At 52.3% G+C, this 21,613-nt stretch overlaps 1 long non-coding RNA gene across 1 annotated transcript; it reads right to left on the bottom strand.

The window, feature by feature from the left end:
* Nucleotides 1-2,000: 2,000 nt before the first annotated feature.
* Nucleotides 2,001-16,455, bottom strand: LOC122694828. The gene is made up of 4 exons (XR_006341246.1): nt 16,269-16,455; nt 11,027-11,307; nt 5,171-5,301; nt 2,001-2,679 (listed from the first exon to the last, which is right to left on the bottom strand). It is a non-coding gene; the product is annotated as an uncharacterized LOC122694828 (long non-coding RNA).
* Nucleotides 16,456-21,613: the final 5,158 nt, after the last annotated feature.

The raw sequence follows: 21,613 nt of genomic DNA, 5'->3' as shown, positions 1-21,613 counted from the left end.
GGAACTACCCACCCCAAGCAGGAACTGCCCCCCTGTGTGACTCCTCCCCAGCAGAAACTACCCCCCCCAGCAGAAACTACCCCCCCAGCAGGAACTGCCCCCCTGGGTGATTCCCCCCAGCAGGAACTGCCCCCTGTGTGACTTCCCCCCAGCAGGAACTGCCCCCTGTGTGACTCCCCCCCAGCAGGAACTGCCCCCCTGTGTGACTCCTCCCCAGCAGAAACTACCCCCCCAGCAGGAACTGCCCATTGTGTGATTTCACCCCCCAGCAGGAACTGCCCCCTGTGTGACTTCCCCCCAGCAGGAACTACCCCGTCAGCAGGAACTGCCCCCCTGTGTGACTCCTCCCCAGCAGAAACTACCCCCCCCCAGCAGGAACTGCCCCCTGAGTGACTCCCCACAGCAGGGACTGTCACCCCCCAAGCAGGAACTGCACTTCCGTGTGACTCTCCCTGCGCCAGGAGCCCTCAGAGCAGGTGCCAAGATTTCTGCTCCTCATTCTGAAAGCAGCCCTTTCTCAGTGTCTCAGGGGAGACTCAGGATTCTAATTTTAAGCTCCACCATCAAGGGGACGTGAGAGTTCTAGAACTGGAGCAAAGACAGGGTAACCTCAGGGTTTGGAGCTGGTTCCACTCCACTGTGTCCTTAAACAGTTAAGATAGAATATGGTAAAGAGTAACCTGAACCTGTGCAGGAAGGGCCTCTCCTGCCAAGCAGGACAGCAGGCTCTGCCACGGACAGTGCGCTGATCCGGCCCCTTGGCCTCCGGCAGAACCTGGATGCACGTTTCACCAGGTGATGGATTTTGCCTCGTCATTCCCCACACATTTTTTTCTTGCAGATTAAACACTGTTAACAGGGTTCTTTCCCCACCTAATACATCCTATCAATCAAGTCCTTGTCTTTTTAGATAAGCTCTTCTGTGCTCATCCGGGAAAATAAAATAGCTCTGCAGGCTCTGTTCTAAATGTCCCGTCTTCATTGCACATGTGTTTTACCTTTTCTGTGTCTCAGGCTAAGGCTTGAGTTCCTTAGGTGGAATTACTCAGCCAGACGGAATGTTCCAGCGAGATGGCTCCACTGTCCACATGTGCGTATGAGGTTTGGGCCCTGAGGTCCCAGCCCCTAAAGTGGTGTCGGTCGGCCCCCCAGGGCCTGGTGGCTACCACTTCCCCAGCACTGTCTGCTGCCCGCCCCCAGTCCCCCACCCCAGGCCTGGAGGCCCAACCCACTCTGAGAGAGTCCCAGGGGAAGACAAAAGCAAGAGTATCCAAAAAAGGACATTTCTTAGAAATGCAGCGAAAGCCCTGATTTTCATGATTCAATTTACATACCCGACTCAGAGGTGCTGAATTTCCTCTTTGCTACAGTTTGTGCTAATTTCTCAGAAATGCTGGAGGCTGGCATTTTAGCAAAACCCACTTCGAAGAAGCAAACAGTGGTTTCTTTATAGTGAATTCCCAGCTCTTTGTGGAAAGACTTATTTTCCATTAAAAAAAAATTTCCCCTCAAAACTTTTTTATTATGAGAACTTCAAACGTCAGAGAAAGGTTAAAAGTGGGGTGAGATGAATACCCCTGGGACCTGCAGGGGCTGAGCCCTGTTCACGGCAGGGTCTGCCATCCACAGTTGGTTTCCACTGGTACCTTCTGCTGACCTTAGGATGGTGCTTTTAGACACCTCACAGGCGTCTCCAGAGAAGTGGACCTTCTTGCACACAGACTGTCGTGTCCATGGCTAAGAAAATCAGTGATAATTCAAAGGCATCATCTAATACCTCATCCACATTTAAGGTTCCCAGTTGTCCTAAGAAGCTTTCCTGGCTGCTTCCTTTTTTTTTTTTTTTTTTATTTGTTTATTGTATTTTTGGCTCTGCTGGGTCTTTGTTGCTGGGCGGGCTTTCTCTAGTTGCAGCAAGTGGGGGCTACTCTCCAGTTGTGGTGTGCTGGCTTCTCGTTGCGGTGGCGACTCGTTGCAGAGTGCAGGCTCAGTAGCTGTGGCTCACTGGCTTAGTTGCCCTGCAGCATGTGGGATCTTTCCAGACCAGGGATCAAACCCATGTCCCCTGCATTGGCAGACAGATTCCTAACCACTGGACTACCAGGGAAGTCCCATGCCTGCTTCCTGTGATTCAGGATCCAGCGAGGGTCACGCCTGCTGTTGGTTTGTCTCAGGTCCTTTTTCTCCTAGCATCATTCCCTCCCTTTTGCTCTTTCATCTTCTTTGTTCTCTTCTTTTCCCGTCTTCTGTCGCATGTCCCGTGGAGTGCCCTGCAGCCTCCTCTCTGCTTGCCCCTCCCTGCCTGGTTTGACTGTGTCCTCCTCTTCCTTCTGTGAGTTCTGAACGCTGAACAGTGTCTCTGTGGGCTCCCCTGGGTTGGGCCACATGTTTTGAGAAGACCCCCAGGTGAGGCGTGTCCTTCCTATTGCATCTCATCAAGTGGAGCCCTGTGTCAGCTCACCTGCCTTGCATGATACTGACGGGGCCAGATGTCCCCATGTAAAGGCCCCGGCACACCCAAGCAGTCACCTGTGGCTGATGCTTTGGCGCCCCGTGCCTCCTGGTCCCCAGCCACTGCGGGTGATGGCTGCAGCTTTCACTGATGGCTTTCCAAAGCTGTCTTTCCTCCCATGTTTCCTAGACTGTGCTCTCTTGTGAAGGAGAGCTTTGTTTTGTTTCCTTTGATGAAAAAAATATAGAAAATAACAATGAATAATATAACAAAACCTGTATTTTCACCACCCAGAATCACGTTATAAGGTTGGCATATTCGCCTTCAAGTTTTTCTTTCAAAAAAGAAAAGATTACAGTGAAAGCTCTGAAGCTGCCTGACCCCACCTGACTCCTCCCCTCACCAGGAGGAACCACCCTCAACAACAGGGCTCTGTCCTCCAGGGTTATTTTTATACCTTCAAAAGAATGTGTTTATCTCTGAACTTACAGTACACAGCACTATTTGCATGTTATTTTTAAATGTTTTGTATAAATAGAACTCTGTATATATCATCATGTTTTTACCCATTGTTGCAATCAACTCAAATTAGTGCACATATGGTTAGTGCATTCCTGGTGTGGACCTAGAGTGTTCTTGGTGTAGACCTGGTGTGTGCCTAGTATGTTCCTGGTATGTTCTTGGTGTGGTCCTGGTGTGTGCCTGGTTTGTTCCTGGTGTGGACCTGGTGGTTCTGATGTGTTCCTGGTGTGGACCTGGCGTGTTCCTGGTATGGTCCTGGTGTGGACCTGGTGTGGTCCTTTTCACCACCCCACACCCAGTCTGTCCGCAGAGGAGGAACACCTAGGTTGTTTCTCATTCCTTGGTGTTATGAGCATCAGTATCCCAGGGATACCTGTGTAATCTGTTTGTGCCAACACACAAGCATCTCTCTGGGGGGTGGGTGTTGTCCAGCAGGACCTCAGACCTTGAGGTCTACACATCCCGATTTCAGTGACTGTTGACGTCCTACTCACTCCCTGTGGCGATGGGCAACCTTCCTCATTCCTCTGTGTCTCTTTCTGTGCAGGCAAAGTTGTTTAGATTTTTTGGCAACCTCACATGTGACAAGTGTATGTTGTGGCTTTAATTTCCTGATTGCTGGTGAGGCTATGCACACGTGCTCAGTGGCCATTGAGAGAAGGCCTGTGATCACTCAGGGGGAAGGAGGGGGCCTAGGGAGTGCACCTGGGCCCCCGAGGCCAGAGGAGATGCTGTTTTAGTGACCAGGGGAGCCCTTGGAGCCACCGTCACGTGGGCCTGTGGAGGTAGTGTGCTTATGGTCAGCTCATAAGGCTCTCACGTTTCTATTAATAATAGCACTTGCCACCCATGGCTCACCATGCACCAGGCAGTTTACCTAGTCAGACCTTATTTGATCCACTTGGAAATGCTTGTATTTATTATCCTGTTTTGCTGAAGAGGACACAGAGGGTCAGAGAGGTGCACCCACCTGCCTAAGGTCACAGAACTGGTAAGCATGCTGCCTCCAGCCCCAAACCTTTCCCTCCACACAGCCCCTTCCACCTGCCCAACACTCCCAGAGGGGAGAAAAACGGCTCGAACTTTGCTTCCCTTCCCCTGAGCTGTGAGCAGAGAAATGGTTTGTAAATGAAAAAGTCCAGCCTTACAAATAGTTCCCAGCTTTCTAAACAGGATTTCTGGGTCAGAAGGCTGTCCAGTGCTCCTCCCCAGGGCAGCTCAGGAAGGAGAGGGGGGGGGTGGTCTCCCAGTTTCTTGTAGTTTTTGGACCAGGTTGTAGCCAGGTGGGGGGACAGAGTGCAAGGCTCCAGACACCTGGTTGTGTCTCAAGTTTGGGAGCAGGAGGAACTGCTCTCCCCACTCCCTCCTGGCCCCTTCCCCAGCCCTCTGTTTCACACATGGTGTTGGGGGAGACGTTTCCAGGCCCCCCCTCGACCCCCAGAAGCAGGGCTCCAGGAGCAGGTGCCTCCGCCCAGGTCCTAGGTGGGAAAGGAGGCTGGGAAGAGCAGCAGAGTGGGGACTGGTCCTCAGCCCAGCGGTGAGCTCTGAGCACAGTATGCACATGTCGAGTGAATAAAGGAAGGACGAAAAGACTGAAAATTAAGAGCAAAGGATGCTCGCGCATTTGCCTCCTAGGGGTTTGGCTGGGTGGAGGGAGAGGAAGGAGACCAGCGAAGTGGGTCCTTAGTGAGAAGGTGATACCCGGCCCTCCTGACATGGGAGGCGGTGGTGCCTCAGCGAGGACTTGTCCATGGTCCCCGAACTGGAGGACGTCCTGTGTGAGAAGAAGCATGAAGCTGGCCCGGAACTGGACGAGGTCCTCCTCAAGCTGCCCTGGCCTCCTGGGTCTCCTCCCCGCCTCCCAGTCTTTGTTGATTCCGGGCTCTGGTGCTGAGGGTGACACAGAGCTCCAGTGTCTGGCTCCCTGGCACCTGGGCTGATGGTTTCTGGCCCCCAGAAGCCCAGGGCTGTTCCCTCCCGTCAGGTCACCTCACCCCAGGCTCGTTTTGCCTGATCTTGACCTTGGTGAGAAGCCCTCGGGGACCGTTTGTGCTTGTTGGTGTGGCCCCCACTCTGCCTGTGTCGTGTGTGTTGCTGTGGGTCACCCACCGCGTCCTCAGGCTGATGGACGTTCGGAAGTTCAGTTCAGGGTTATTACAAACAGCTGTGCAAATGTTCCTTTGCTGCAGAGCTTACCTGGGAGTGAAATCTCGAGCTCCGGGGAGGCCTAAGTCCTTGGCCCCATCCCCAGCAAGGACGGCGTTGCACAGACATCCAGGCCCTGCTTTGAGCCAACGCGTCCCTTCTCTGAGCCTCAGTTTCCTAGTCTGTAAAGTGGGCGGTGAAGACAGGTGAAATGAAGGCCTTAAGCTCTTCCCCAGGAGTGACCCTCCCTTCCCTAGAATCCACAGGGAAGCTGCTGTGGCCCAGTGGGCTGGGGGTGAGGGGGACCAAATGTGGGTTTCACTTGTCCCAAGAGGATGAGCCCTGAATCTTTCTTCCAGGAATGACACCGCTGGGGGCAGGATGCTCTGAATCCCAGAGTTCACACTCCCACCCCCTGAGGAGGCTTTATGAGCCAGCTTCCCACCCACCATCCTCCCAGGTGATGGGGACTGCAGCTGGGCCCACAGCAGAAAGGCACAGGGTTCTGCCCCCAGTCTCCACTGCCCCACCCGGGGCCCCTCCTGGCTTAGGGTGGCTGACACCCAGGGCGGGGCAAGGCCAGCACCCACTCCGTCTCCACAAGGCTCTCCGCCTGGGTTAGTGGTGCCAGGAGACCCTCCTGGGAACCATGCTAGGGAGAGGAGCAGAAATGGCATACCTGTGTCACAAGCACATCTGTGTCACCACCACCCCCCACACCTATGTCACAACCACACATTTCACAACCACGCCGAACACCTGTGTCACCCTGGCCCACCAGTCAGCACTTCTCTGCCTGCAAACCCTTTAGTGCCTCACCGGCCACATCCTGTGCTGGCTCAGGGTCCTCGCACACGCTGTTCCTTCTGCTGGAAACATTCTTCCCTCCCTCCCTCCACCTGCCTGATGCCCAACTTCCTTTGTGCATCAGCTCCGCCATGGGCACAGGAGGCCTCTCCCAGCCAACAGAGCTCGGGTGCACCCCTAGTCTCCAGCCCCAGCCCCACTCGGCCTCCTGTTTCAGCCCTGAGATGTCATCTCCTGTGTCCTTGGAAGGGACCTGGGCTGGTTCACTTGTGTCCTGGGGGAACAACGGGAGGAGACGCTCCGGAAATGCCTGTCCAGCAGCCCCGCATCTGACTCAGGAAGAAGGGGGACGTGGAGAAGAAGGAGACTTGCCCCCGATCTCCGTAAGCAGCAGCCCTGGTCTCGTCACCATCGGAACCGCCACTCCTGAGCCCTCGCCGAGCAGACTGCTGGGTGCTGAGTGGGAATCCGGGGGATGGCACAGCCAGCGGTCAGCCCGGTGCTGCATGCATAGCACTCACAGGCTCCAACTCCCCGCTGCCCTCCACACCCTCATCCATTGAAGGTGCAGGGGTCCCTTCAAGGTGATATTGAGACGACCACTCTGGCCTCTGCCCCGCCTCCTCCAAGCCACTTCCCCCTCACCTGGCAGGCTCCTTCTTAGAGCCCACCACCCCACACCCAGTTTCCCTCCTGGGCCTTTGCCTGTGGGGTTCTCTTGGCCTGGAAAGCCCTTTGCCTGGGTACCTGCTCGGGTGACCCACTGGCTCCTGCAAGACTCTGTCTGAACCTCACTCCTCCGGGAGGACAGCCCTGACTGTGTCTGGTTCGTGGCACAGGCCCCACATGGCCACTTTCATTCCAGTGAAATCGGGTCACAGTGAAGCCAGAGAGCAGCCCAGATGGTGCAGAAGAAAAGGCTGCAGAAGGCTGTCACGGAGGGGCGGGGGGCCGGGGAGGGGGGCAGCCCCCGTCTGCCCTGATGCAGACCCCAGGACCCCAGACTGTGCATGGCCCTGGCCCTGCTCCCCTGTGGCTCAGCCTCGCCCACTGGGAGCATGGAGGTGGGGGTGAGATGGGGGTGGGGGTGGGCGGGGGAGAGGCCCCCGGTCCAAGAAAACCCATCCTGCTCCAGACGGGCAGCCCTGCCCCTCAGGAGGAGTCCCAGGCTCTGTGTGTGACCTCAGCCCAGGCTCTCCATATCCTGGGCCTATTTCCCTTCCATCAAAACCAGGGGAGGGGATGGTGTGGTCCCACGGCAGGCCCTCTGATTTGAGCAGCTATAAATACCACTCTCGGCGCTTATCTGCTAGGAAACCTACCCGTGGAACCCGCCTGGCCTGCCAAAGTGCGTGTCACTCTGAGCATTGACTGCTGCACCTGTGCCGACTACACCCCAGACCAAGGGCAAGGTCACCTGGTGCCCCCCCTTCCTCTGTGGAGGGACTAGGGTTTCACACGGAGGAGCCGAGACCCAAAAATAGCAGCTGGCCACTCACAGGCCAACCGCCCAGGCCCCAAAAAGGAAGTGAGAGAAAGGTGGGCACTTTTGTTCTTTGTACAGAAGAGAAGTGTTTCTGAGGGCGGGGCCAGGGCCCCGCCCCCCCGCCCCCCAGCTGGTTCTCTCTGGGTGGTTGGCTCCAGCTGTGATGCCCCAGCCACCAGTGAAGAGACAGAAGTACAGAGTCAGGCTCACAAGGGCCAGGGCTGAGGCTGCACCCAGGACTCTGTCCTCTGTCACTCTGGATTGCAGGGGCTCAAGGGGGTCAGGCTGACAGAACTATGTAAAGAAAACCCCATGGTGGGGCTTGCCTGGCCATCCAGTGGTGAGGATTCAGCGTGTCCACCGCAGAGGGCCTGAGTTCTATCCCCGGTCAGGGAACTGAGATCCTGCAAACTGCATGGCTGGGCCAAAAAAGGAAAAGGAAGCCCCACAAGGTCCTCCTGGTGACCCTCCAGGAGGTGACTCGGTAAATTCCTTTGTGAGGTGCCTTCATTTGTAGGTCAAAATAGTCATCCTACACAGAGTCAGACACAACTTAGCCTGCACACAAATACACACACATGTGTGCATACACACAGAGACACGTGCATACACACAGAGACACAGGTACACACACATACCTGCACACACACATACACACCTTCTTGGGTAGAACTACCTGGGGTATGGAGAAGGAAATGGCAACCCACTCCAGTATTCTTGCCTGGAAAAGTCCATGGACAGAGGAGCCTGGAGGGCTGCAGTCCATGGGATTACATGACTGGGCATGTGTGCACGAGGGTGGAGGGAGATGGGTTGGTAGCAATAAACTGGTAGAACTAAAAAATAAAAATAAAAAGAACTACCTGGGGTAATGCAGAGTCAGACCTTGTGGCGACCTTGGAGGAGCTTCTGCACAACCCCCTCCCTGAGAACAATGGTCCCAGCAAGGATGTTTGAAAGCAGAGACTTGGGAGGGTGTGAGGGTACAGCTCTGGCCAGCCCCGCCCACATTCATTCAGCTTCTTGTTTTGGCTGCTCCAGCTGTGTGTCCCCATCTGTCCCTCTCCTGCCCAGACTCTGCCTGAGGCAACAACAGGGACCTGGATAAATAAGACGTGACACATCCTGACTGTGGGATGCTACACAGCAGGAAGAAGAAGTAGATCCTGTGTGTCACCTGGGGTCTGAAGAAAAGTGGCTTAATTGGTGTGAATGTTAAACACAGACCCCAAATAATATGCGGTGCACTTACACCCAGGTGTAAACTGCAAAAGCTGGGCTGAAAATGCAGAAACCAAACTACAAGAAAGGTTACCTCCAGGATGGGACAAGGCATTGCTGGGCTTGTTCAGAGAAAGCAGGTCAGAAAAATACAGAGCAGACACAACCAGTTGTAAACAGTGCCCCTCTGGGGATTTCATCAATTATTTCTTGGATGGCTCTGAATATTAAAACCTTCTAGGCATTTGTTCAACTGTTGATTTTTTTTTTCTTTTATGGTGCTTTTGGCATTGTGTCTAAAGTCTCTCATATATTTTTCTAGAAGTTTTGTACTTTTAGGTTTTACATCAAGGTCCGTGTTCCCTTTTGTGTTGATTTTTGTATACAGTGTATTAGCAATATTTTGTATTAAATTTGTTTATTTACTTATGAACAGTAGGTCCTTTCTGATTATCTATTTTAAATATAGCAATGTGTACAAGTCAATCCCGAGCTCCCAATCTGTCCCTCCCCCTATTAATTTTTATGTATAAATCCAAGTTCTTTTTTTTTTTTTTTTTCCGAATACAGACTTCAATTGTTCCAGCACCATTTGTTGAAAGACTAGCCTTACTTCACTGAGTTTCCTTTGCGCCTTTGTTGAAATTCACTTGTCCAGACCCGTGGGTCTATTTCTAGACTTTCTGTTTTGTACCATTGACCTAAGTGTCTGCTGGACACCAATGCCACACTCTCCTTTTCACTGTAGCTTTAAACCAGCTAGTGTCCATTCTTCAACTTTGCTATTTTTCAGAGTTATTTTGAATATTCTAGGTTCTTTGCATATCCATATAAGTAGGATACAAACACATGTACATATTTCTCAATTCTATTGATTCTCTTTCTCTGGAGAATGTTGACTAATACACCCAGTTTCTGGCACACAGGAGGCCATAAATGCTTGCTGAATGAATTAATAAGCTTCTCTGTTTGTTCGTCCTTATACCCCTAGCACCTGACAGGCAGAACAGTAAATGTGAGTGTGCATTTGTCTGCTTTAAGACCAGGAACCCACAGACAACGCTGTCCAGGGGTTCAGCTCACTCACTGGTCTAAACGCTCCGCCTTCGTGCCCCTTCGCCTGCGGCTCTGGGCCAGCTTCCCTCGGAAATGCACCACTGCTACGTGGGGTGATTATGAAACCGTAAAACCACAAGGAGACCCATTTGTTTTACGAGGCAGATCTCAGGGCCATCTACGAGCTTTGCAGGCAGGAGGGTTTTGTTTTTGAAAACTGAAATTACAGAATAAGTGCCTAAAGAGGCGAGAGAGAGAACTTCACTATTTGGGTTCAAATTAGCAACCTGAGTATTCTGGGCTCCCGCTAGGAAAGGCGGGTGCTGTCTGGTAGGAGTACCTGCAGGGCTGTGGGTTTCCTCCTAGCCAGGCCCCCGTGGTCCTGCCACGAGAGGAGCAGCTATGGGGAGACCAGACACCTCAGGGGCCACAGAGAGTGGGGCGCGTGGGCAAGCAGAGTGATGATGTCAGTGGGCTGGGAAGACCTGCCTGCTGGGGCAGGGTGATGAGCGGACCCAGAGGATCTCAGGCCCTGCTGCTGGGCGGGGCCACAGAGGGGAGCCACCAGGTGGGGCAGCACATGAAGGCAACCGGCGTCAGCACAGCCCCTGAAGTCCTGTGGGATTTACACTTCCATTCCGATTAAGTAAAGTGAAAAATTCAGCATCTCAGTTTCCTGATGTGCTGGACACCAAGTGGCCGGTGGCTATACTCAGACTGATAGACAATCCATCTCTGACCACACAAGTCCCTGTGGACGGATGGTGCTCGGGGCTGCCTGTGTCTCCCCCCAGTTCTTCTCACATTCTTGACTCCCCTCTGCCCCCACCAAAGGGTTGGGACTGCCCAGTTGTCTGAGAATGTCTCTCTTCCATCCTCGGGTGGAAGAAGGTGATCTGGTCTCCAATGGCTGGGGCCCGGAGCCAGGCCGTCTGGCTTTTAAACTTTTGATTGAGGTACAATCTACCATTTTAGCCATTTCCTTTTTTTTTTTTTTTAGTTCTACCACTTTATTGCTACCAACCCGTCTCCCTCCACCCTCGTATACACATGCTCAGTCATGTAACCCCATGGACTGCAGCCCGCCAGGCTCCTCTGTCCATGGACTTTTCCAGACAAGAATACTGGAGTGGGTTGCCATTTCCTTCTCCACATTTTAGCCATTTTCAAGTGTGCATATCTGTGGCGTTCAGCACACTCACCTGCGGTGCTCCTGTCCCCTGAATCTAGTTCCAGAATGTTCTGTCACCTCGGGAGGAGACCCTGTCACCACCTGTGCACCCCTCCCACTCCCCCTAGCTCCCAGCAACCACAAGTCTGCTTTCTGTCTCTGTTACCTTTTCATATAAACAGAGCCATGCAATACATGATTGTCAAGTCTGGCTTCTCTCCTTAGGATGAAGTTTTAAGGTTTATTCATATTGTCATATTGTAGGAAGAATCAGTTCTTCATTCCTTTTTATGACTGAATAATATTCCAGTGTACAGACTGACCACATTTGTTTACCCATTCATCAGTTGATTGGCGTGCAGCGGTTTCCACCTTTTGGCCACTCTGGATAATGCTGCTGTGAACACTTCGTATGAGTATTTGTTTTCAGTCCTTTTGGGTGTATACCTAGGAGTGGAAATGTGGGGTCATGTGGTAATTCTGTTTCACTTTTTGGAAAACTGTCAAACTATTTCCACAGTGGCTGCACCATTTTACATTCCTATCAGCAATGAAGAGTTCTCATTTTTCCACATTGTTGCCAACACTTACTTACTATTTTCCCTTCAAAAGCAAACTATAACTATCCTAGTGAGTATATTTCATTGTGGTTTCAACTTGACTCCTTAATGACATTACATACACTTTCATATGTTCATGTACTTGTTGGCCATTTATATATTTTGGGGGAAATCTCCAGTCAGGTCCTATACCCATTTTAAAAATTGGGTTATTTGCCTTTTTGTTATTGACTTGTAGGAGTTCTTTTTGTATTCTGATCTGAGACTTCCCTGATAGCTCAGTGGTAAAAGAATCTGCCTGCAATGCAGGAGACTCAGAAGACCTGGGTTCTATCCCTGGGTTGGGAAGATCCCCTGGAGAAGGAAATAGTAACCCGCTCCAGTATTCTTGCTTGGAGAATTCCGTGGACAGAGGAGACTGGCGGGCTACAGTCCACAGGGTCACAAAGAATCAGACACGACTGAGCACGCACATGAGACTTTTGCAGATATCTTTTTCTACTCTGGATTGTTTTGGCTGTTCAGGGTCCCTTGCAATTCCATATACATTTTAGGATCAGCTTTTCTATTTCTTTAAAAAAAAAAAAAAGCCATTGGGATTTGAATCTATTTATTTGCTTTGGGTAGTATTGCATCTTAACAATATGAAGTCTTCCAATCTGTAAACACAAGATGTCTTTCCATGTATTTATGTCTTCTTTCATTTCTTTCAGCAATATTTTGTAGTTTTCAGTGTACAAGCCTTTCACCTCCTTGGTTAAATTTATTTCAAAGTATTATTCTTTTGAATGCCATTGTGAGTAGAATTATTTTCTTAATTTCCTTGTTGGATTGCTCGTTGCTAGTGCATAGAAATACAGCTGATTTTTGTGTGTTGATCCTGTACCTGGCAACTTTGCTAAATTCATTGACTAGCACTAATAGTTACTCAGTGGATTCTTTGAATTCTCTGTATGTAAGGTCACATCAGGGGCTTCCCTAGTACCTTACTGGTAAAGAACCTGCCTGTGAATGCCGGAGACCTGGGTTCAACCCCTAGGTTGGGAAGATCCCCTGGAGGAGGAAATGGCAACTCACTCCAGTAGTCTTGCCTGGGAAATCCCATGGACAGAGAAGCCTGGTGGGATACAGTCCATAGAGTGGAACATGACTGAGCGATTAGACAATAGCAACAACAAAGGTCATGTCATCTGGGAACAGAGATACTTTACTTCTTCCTTTCCAGTTTGGATGATTTTTGTTTCTTTCTTTCTTTCTTTGGTCTAATTGCTCTGGCAAGTATTCCACCACTACGCTGAACAGCTGTGTAAGGGCCGGCATTCTAATCTTGCTCCTGTCTTAGGGGGAAGCATTCAGTCTTTTCCGCTGAGTATGATGTCCTTTATCACACTGAGGATGTTTCCTCTCTTCCCAGTTTGGTGAGTGTCTTATCCTAAGGGGCGCTGGCTTTTGTGAAATGTGTTTTCTGTATCAGTTGAGATCACTGTAAGGTACAGTTCCGGCGAGGCAGAAAAGGAAAGACGACCTCAACAGAAGTAGGTTACCTTTATTCAGGCAAGAAAGGGCGACAGTCGGCCTAACGACCAGGCTGAGGCCGAAAGGGATCAGGGAGGCTTCATATTTATAGGGAGGTTTGTGGAAGCGATAAGGGAAACGTCAATCAGGCGGGATATTTTGAGTATTCTTTTCTTGAGATGACACTTGTAGTTGGACAGGGGGTGATAAGTCTTCTGGGCAGGTGTAGGGGTTGGTAGATTTCCAGACAGGAGGTGATACGTCCCAGATAGATGTAACCAACCTGGAGCATCAGGGTGGAACTAAAGTTATGCTTTGTTTTCTCCGAAGTTAGATGATTCAGCAAGGGGCCTTTGAGGCTGTTGTTCTCTTTTCTAGGCCCAAAAGACTCCTTCAATCACCATATGGCTTTTTCCCTTTGTTCTGTTAATGTGATGTATTACATTGATTGATTGGGTAGCTCTGATTTTCTAAGACAAGCTGGAAATCTGAATTCCAATGGGAAATCTTGATTCTTTTATTCTTTTTTCCTCTTTCTTTGAAACATTGACATGAATTTAAAAAATTTGCATGGGGCAAATCAGACTCAATGGACATGAGTTTGAGCAAGCTCCGGGAGATGGTAAAGGACAGGGCAGCCTGGCGTGCTACAGTCCACGGTGTCGCAGTCGGAAACGACTGAGTAACTAAACAACAGCAACAAATCAGACTCAGCTAGAAGACAAAATGGCTCTGCAGCCACCAGTTTGAAATCTCTCATCAAAAAACTTAAAAATTATTTTTCTCTTTGACTTAGGAATTCCACTTCCAAGGGCCCACACAGAAGAAGTGATCCAAAATACAGGCAAAGTTTTAAACCTACACTTGAGTGTCATTTTTTAAAAGTATTAATTTTGGGGGGTGTGCTGGGTCTTCACTGCTGCACACGTGCTTTCCCTAGTTGCAGTGCTCAGGCTTCTCACTGGGTGGCCTCTCTTGCTGCGGCTAGAGAGTGCGTGGACTTCACTAGTTGTGGCCCTGAGGCACGTGGGATCTTCCTGGACCAGGGATCAAACCCACGTGCCCTGCATGGGCAAGTGGATTCCTAACCATTGAACCACCAGGGAGGTCCTTGAGTGTTATTTTTAAAGCCTGAAGTTGGAAAGTTCCTGAACACCCGCAGTGGAGGTCTTAGGGTGCCGTGTTCACCAGGGAACCAGGGTTTTGCTGCCACTTTATGGGGGTTTTAATGAGGACAGAGGGCCAGTGACAGACACGGGTGAGTGATATTAATAGTTGTTGTTCTGTGTAACCAGAATTGTCATCTACTTTGAATAAAAGCTTTTTTTTTTTTTTCTTCTTATGACAAGAAGCAGAGGGCTTGCCCAAGGCCTCCCTGCTGGCCAGGTTCGGTTGCTCAGCATAGGTCACACCCGCCCATTTCCCAAATGTGGCACAATGTGCTGATGTAACCTTTCTTTTTAGCACTTTCTGCATTTGATTCGCTTTTGAAAACATTTTAATCTCAGGAGCATGTTTCCATTTTGCTGCTTATGTGGTCCACACCCATTTGCTGGCTGGTCATATACAGTAAGTGCTTGGGCAGAAATCTGTTCCCCTGCCCCAGGCCTCCCTAACTTCCATAAGCACTGAGGGCAAAGCCATCTCGAACATGGTTTTTGACATTGCTGGCTGGCAGGGTCAAGAATTAAAAAAAAAAAACATCCAGGACAACAGTGTTCCTTTTGTTTTGCTTTCAACCATTTGAACCATAGCCATTCACTGAGCTATGTGGGTAAAGGCTGAGATTTGCTATATGAAACATGCCACACCACCGAGATCTGATAGTTCTTTCTGTGGGTTCATCCTGTGAATGCTGAATTCCATTTGAAATAGTCCAAAAGGGGGAAAAAAACCGTGTTGCAGTTTGAATACCCACGTGGGGTTGGTCTCATTCCTGCCACATAAGAATGGTGCAGGACTGGGGAGTTCCCTGGCAGTCCAGCGCTTAGAACTCTTTGCTTCCAGTACCAGAGGGCCCAGGGTTCTATTCCAGCTGGGGGAACTAAGATCCCACAAGCCACGAGGCACAGTCAATTTAAAAAAACGATGAGGCTGTGACTCCCCTTCCCAGAGATGGGCGCGGTGAGGCAAGTCCAGTGCAGACCCCCGCCTACACCGCAGGTGTCCGGCTCGGAGGACAGTGGCTGGTCCCGGAGGTCGGGGAAGGCTCCCGGGAGGAGGAAACATCAGAGGCTCTACTGAGTTCACTAGCGTGCATTCAAATTCACATCCCCAGGCCGGTGATGTGACCTCTTCTGGAAATGGGGTCTTGGTAGACGTGATCGGGGTAGGATGAGGCCGTAATGGAGGACGGAGCAGAGATGGGGCCCAGAGGCCCGCCGCCCCCGCGAGCGGGGTTTGGGGGGCTGGGAACGACCCCAGCCGGGCTTTCAGAGGGGGCTCTGGGCTTGGACTTGGAAGATAAAGCAGGGTCGCTGTCATCCCAGGGCGCGGAGACCCGCAGGCAGCCTGAGGAAGCCCCGCCCGGCCCGCGCAGCGTCCTCCCCGCCGGCAGGTGGTGCCCGTCCTCTCGGCGGCCGCGCAGCCGGGCGTGGCCTCAGGGGCCGGCGTGGCCTCGGGGGCAGCTGTGGCGGGAGGGCAGCGTTTGCGGGCAGAGCGTGTGCGGTGCCTGCCCCGCTAGGCCTCCCTGAAGTTGAGGCTCGAGCCAAGCCTCCTATCTGATCCGCCTGCGAGGGGGCGGTCTGCTCCGGGGGCCTAAGCAGCCCCCCGTCCTCCTCCCTCGGGGCCGGCCCCCGAAGGACTCGGGCTCGGAAAGGAGCGCGAAATCTGGATTCGGGCCGAGACAGGCCCAGCCGCAACCCCCCACCCCCAGACTCAGTTTCCCTCCGAAACGCCTGCGTTGCGCACTTGCCCTCCACCGAGGCGTGCAAACACGCGGAGACGCACTCCGCCCACAGACCAGTCACCCAGCAGAGGCGCCTCCCCGGGTGATCGTGTGTTTATGTCGGGGGGCGGGGGCGGGGTTGTTGTGTTAGTATTTTTGTTATCGTTAAGTACTCATAACAGTAGCATTTACCATTTTAATCATTTTAAAGTATGCAGCTGGGTGGCGTTGTGTTCACGTTGTTGTGCAACCGTCACCACCCTCCACCTCCAGAAATTGTTCCTCTTCTCAAAGCGAAACTGTCCCCATTAAGCCTTCTCTCCCCACCCCTTCCCCAGCCCCTGGGCACCACCTCCTGTGTCTATGGATTGAGGCTCTGGGTGTCTTATGTAAGTGGGTCATGCAGCCCAATATTAGTCCTTTTGTGTCTGGCGTGTTTCACTCACCATAATGTCTTCAGCTTCATCCACATTGGAACCAGGGTCGGCATCGCCTCTTTTTCTAAAGCTGAGTAATGCTCCATCGGGGGTATGGACCACACTTGGTTCGTCTGTGGATGGACGTTTGCCTGCTTCCACCTCTTGGTTACTGTGAATTGTGCTGCTCTGAATACTTGTGCGCAAGTATGTGTGGGAGGCGCCTGTACTCCACCCCCCACCCCCGCCCAGGGCCTGTTTCTTAAGGATCGCCCCATAAGTGTGTGTGCCCCCCATGGCAGAACAAGCCCCCTCGCTGGCATCAGAAATGGCCTGTGTCTGCAACATGACACCCACATCTGGGCATAGCCAGGAGTGCACGCCCAGATGTGAGCCTGATCCACCCTGCAGGTGTCCAGCTGGGCCCAGGAGCTGGGAGAGGCAAGTTTCTGAAACAGAACCACCTCTGCCTCCCACTCTCCTTCCCAAAAAAGCACTGTATTCAAATATCTTCTCCAAAAGAAAGACAAAGAATCTTGTCACCTTGAAATCTCATCACTCATGATCCTTAAAATCATGCACACGTAATATTTATGTAACTGTGTTCACGTGACACATAAAGGTTTTGAAACTGCCTGGTGCCTTCAAGGGCAGAGGAGGAGGAAGAAGAGGGGAGGAATTGCTGTGCCTGGTCTGTCCACAGCCCAGCAGTCCAAGACCAGCTGGGGGACAGGTGGTAACTGCTGGGTGGTCACACTGTCTGGGCTTCTGCTCTCACGGACCAGCAGGATTTTCACTGCCCCCGGAAGCAAAGCCAGACCAGTGGAGAGGTGGGTGTTGGCTCAGGACACGGACAAGCTTTCCAATGATTAGAGGAGTGACCTTAAGAGGTCATGAGCCCCTGTCCCTGGAGTATGCAAGTAGAGTTAAAAGACCACTGGTGAGGGATACCATAACAAGCAGGTGTGTGTCGGGGGAGGAGTTCTTGGAGAACCTGGGTGGCCCAGGAGTGCTGATGCTCCTGAGGAACAGTGTTCGCCAGGCTGCCTGGACTACACAGTCTCAGTGGGCAGCATCCAAGAGGAGCTTCATGCAGACAGCAGAGCAGACAGCAGCACTAGCTCCTGGGCGTGGGCCTGCATGGAGTGCTATTCATGGCATGTCCTCCAGGCAGGAGGTCTGTGTTAGGAGCCCAGCTGTCTGGGTCCAGCTCCTCTGGGAGGCAGGAGGGGACCCAGGTGGAGGAAGTTGCCACGGAGGCAACAGTGAGCCTTTCCCACGGCCAAGAAGGAAATTGCAGATGCTCCTCATTGAACCATCACCACCACCGTCATCATCCCTGTGGGAGTCTGCTGTGGGCCAAGTATCAAAGTAACTTATCGAATCCTCCCAAACCCTCCATTCTAAGGCAGTGGAGGCCCAGAGAGGTTTATTAACTTGCCTAAGGTCACACAGCCAATCAGTGGTAAAATCTAGTGAAGCTGGGATTTGTGGGGACTCCAACTCTATGTGCCTGTGCATAAATCAACTACCTACAGCCCCTACCTCCACTGCGATGGGACCCACAAGCCCTCTGAGCCTGCTGTCAGGGGCACCTTCTTGACCACAGGCTACGTCAGTGGCGAGTCACCTCCTTCCTCCCAAAGAGAAGCTGGTTAACCCTGGGTTTAGCCGGCAGACTAGCCCGTCTCCTCCTGGAGCCCCTCCGCAGGCCTGGTCACCTGCCTTTCTGCATGCCCATTCTTCAGGAGGCCCCAAGTTTACACACCCTGGTGCTGTGGTCACGTCTTAGATTGACCGCTTTCTGGTGACGACATGGGGGCCAGTGACCAGGTGAGTCTGAGACTCATCCTGGGAGGAACACCTGGGCCAGGTGCTCCACCCCTGTCTGGAGGGCTAGGCATCCCCATCTGGAGGGCTAGCTCGGTTTTTGCACACAGCTGGCCTAAGCAAGGGAGGAACGCACGTGCTGGCATAACCTGGATCTTTGGTGACATTCAGGGCAGAACAGCGTCTCATCTCTGACATCGGAACAGGCCCTGTCCCTTCCTTGGGCCTCTGTTTCCCCCCTGGACCTCTCAGGGGTGCTGCGGATGCTGTTGACACTTGCCTACATCTGTTGGGTCCCTTTCATCAGACCCGTGCACCCCCTGAACTGCCCATGTGTGCCCCCGCCTCACAGGTCTCACTCCTGCACCCTGGCCTGGCCTCCCTAGGTGGAGCCTGTGGGTGACCCTCCCCCAGCCCATCCCAAGGGCCCCAGCTAGTGACCCATGAGGGCCGGACCCCACCTACTTCCCCAAGATGGAATTTGCACCTTGAGCCTCCCGCAGCATCTGGCTGGGGTGGGGCTTCTCCCCAACAAACCACTCATATCAACAATTGTTGGTGTGGGGGACTGCTTCCAGAACCAGCCAGAGACTCTGGCATCAATCCCCCCACAGAGCTCAGGCCCACCTGATCTGACCCCGTAAGAGAGCAGCCCCTATCCCTCATCTCGGAAAGCACCCATGATTATGGATGATAAGCCCTGTTCTCGAGGAGAGGCAAGACCGCGTGCGTTCCCGAGGGGCTCTGTGTACCTCCAATGAAGGAGGAGGACGAACCACGTCGGCAAGGCCCATTCAGAACACTTCGCTTCAGGAATCAGACTTACTTGATTCTAGGAATGGCTGGCACTGGAGAGCCCTTGTCCCTCAATATCCCAAAAAAGGCAGAAGGAAACAGGGCTTGGATGTTGAGCAGCAGCCTGCTTGTCACCTGCCTAATGTCTCATCTCCCCTTCTTCCAAGATGACCAGGTGAGCAGCTAAGACTGCCTTTCCACCTCCCTAGCAAGCAGGATAGCCAGAGACACAGGCAGAAGCTATTGGGTGGAACTTCCAATAAAGAGCTGTGTATGCTCCTCTTGGGCTTCCCAGGTGGCGCTAGTGGTAAAGAACCCACCTGCCAAAGCAGGAGACAAGATGCGGGTTCAATCCCTGTGTGGGGAAGATCCCATGGAGGAGGACATGGCAAGCCACTCTAGTATTCTTGCCTGGCAAATCCCATGGACAGAAGAGCCTGCAGGCTACAGTCCATACGGTCACAGAGAGTTGGACATGACTGAAGCAACTTAGCATGCACGCACACGTGCACTGCTTATTTTCTTCCCTTTTCTCCCTGCTTGGAACATATACATGATGTCTGGCACTCCAGAGGCCATTTTGTGACCTTGAGAATGGAGCCAAAGTCTAAATATGCAGAACAGAAAGGATTGGGGGTTCCTGATGATGCTCTAGAATTATCACACCTGTCCTGGGAATACCTGACTTCTTGGACCTGTGAGAATAGACCTCTATTTTATCTAAGCCACTATTTTCTAGGTCTCTGCTACTTGTAGTTAAATACAGTTCCTAACTAGTATAGATGTTACCACAGGTCTACAGTTTTGGTCCAGAGTGAAACAGGATTCTCTCTTCCCGACCTTCCTTCAACAGGGTCACCTGGTCCTGCTCACAGAGGCTTGATGACAAGGAGCAGGTGACCCTTTACATCGCCGAGAGAACTACGCCAGTCCTGGGGCCCAGCCTGCTGAAGACAATCGGAGAATTCCATCCTCTGGCTGGCCTAGGCCCAGAGTGGAGACAGGCAACACCCCGGAGGGGGAGGGCAGCTCCTGGTTCTGCACAGGAAAGGGGGAACCGGAAGCAGACACGGTCCAGTCTCCCTCTGTGGACCCTCCATCCAATGAGTGACCATGACAGAGAATCAAAGTGCCAGAGCAGCATGGTTCCTAAAACAGGGAAAACCCTGGAAACAATTGAACGTCCACGAGCAGTAAAATGGGTACATTGTGTGTCTTCAGCCAGGGGGTCCTATGCCATTGAATGCCTGCTGCTGCTGGGGGAGACGCGTGCCTCTCACAGGTGTGACATTCAAGAGGAGATGCCAGATATGGTTGATTCAGCTGCGTGATTTTGTTCTGAGTGTGAAGTTCAAAACCAGGCAAAAGCTATCTGCCGGTGGGACACCAGGAAGGCCGTGACCCTGGGGAAAGGCAGCAGGTGGGGCAAGGAGACTCTGGGTGCCAATGAGGTTCTGGTTCTTATCTGGGCTTTGGTCCCACAGGCATGTTCAATTTTTAAGGTTTGTTGAGCTGTGTACTTAACAATTTGTGCACGTGTCTGTGTGGGTTGAATTTATGGAGAATTGGCAGTGATGGGCCCAGAGGAGGGTGGTGACCTGGTTTGGCAGATGTAGCACAAAGCAGGCTTAGGACGTAGTGAGGTCTCCATAAGTGGCGTCACGACTCTGTGGAACTTCTGATGCGAAGGGCTGGGTGTTCCCTTGCAGGTGGGTCAGCTTTGAAAAGGGCTTCACTCAAGAGTGACCATCCCTGTGGCATTTGGGGTGCTGGGCAGGATGGTGGGGCCACCTTGACCCCCCCCCCAAGCTGCACCGGGGCCCCTTCTCAGCCCCTACTTGAGAGGCCCAGCTTGCTTCTGGGTCCTGGGGCAGAAGCAGGAAACCCCACACCCAGCACCCCCACACCCCACTTGGCTGCAATGCACATGTTAGGTCTCTTCAAGATAATGCCCTAAGCTAGTTGTTACCATTGCAATCAGAGTGTTAGTCAGGGTTCTTTTGGTTGCAAGTGAAGAAAATCAACTCAAACTGGCTTAACAAGTGAGCCAGGAAGAGGAGGAGTGAGAGGGGAAGGGGAGAGGGAGAGGAGGGGAGGAGTCTACACAGATCCACTGTATAGTTCACAGCTGCTGTGGGCTTTCTCATCTTGTGAACATACTAACATTCAATGATCCTTCGTTGATAGAAATCTGAATTGTAACCAACGTAACCAGGGGTTGTGTGCATGGACTTGCACACACTAGGGCAAATATTCCCCTGGCCTGCTCCTCATGGGGGCAGGGCCTTGGATGAAGGAGCGCATGTGTGCAGATTCCCTAACCTGGTGGGTGTCCCCCCACCCCACCCCAGCCCCTGCTGTGCAGCTTTGCTCCCGCAATGCTCTTGCCCCAGGGCTCTCTCCTCATGTCCTCAGTGATGTCCTCGTCCACTGCAAGTTTGTGCTGACCTGATGGGTCCATGGCGTCTTGTCCTGTTTTCTGTCTCTCGGCCCCCGGGTCACATGTGGGACACCCATCAGACGCTTGTGGTACCTGGGCATGTCACCTCTTGGTGTCCTTTTCTGGATTGCTATCTGTTTACCTTTTTCTTGCTGATTTGTGTGATCTTTTTACATGGTGGATGGTAGCTCTCCACCTGTTCTGTTGATGGGTTACGTTTCCTCAGCTGGTTGTCTCACTTGCAGCCCTGCTGATGGGGGTTTGCGTGTTTGTTTTGTCTTGTGCTCGGCGTTTGGAGGCATTTCCTCCT

Source organism: Cervus elaphus, chromosome 5, assembly GCF_910594005.1.
Source record: "Cervus elaphus chromosome 5, mCerEla1.1, whole genome shotgun sequence".
NCBI classification, from domain to species: Eukaryota; Metazoa; Chordata; class Mammalia; order Artiodactyla; family Cervidae; genus Cervus; species Cervus elaphus.
The sequence above is the reverse complement of the archived record's forward strand: the minus strand, read 5'-3'. Positions and strand labels throughout refer to the sequence as shown.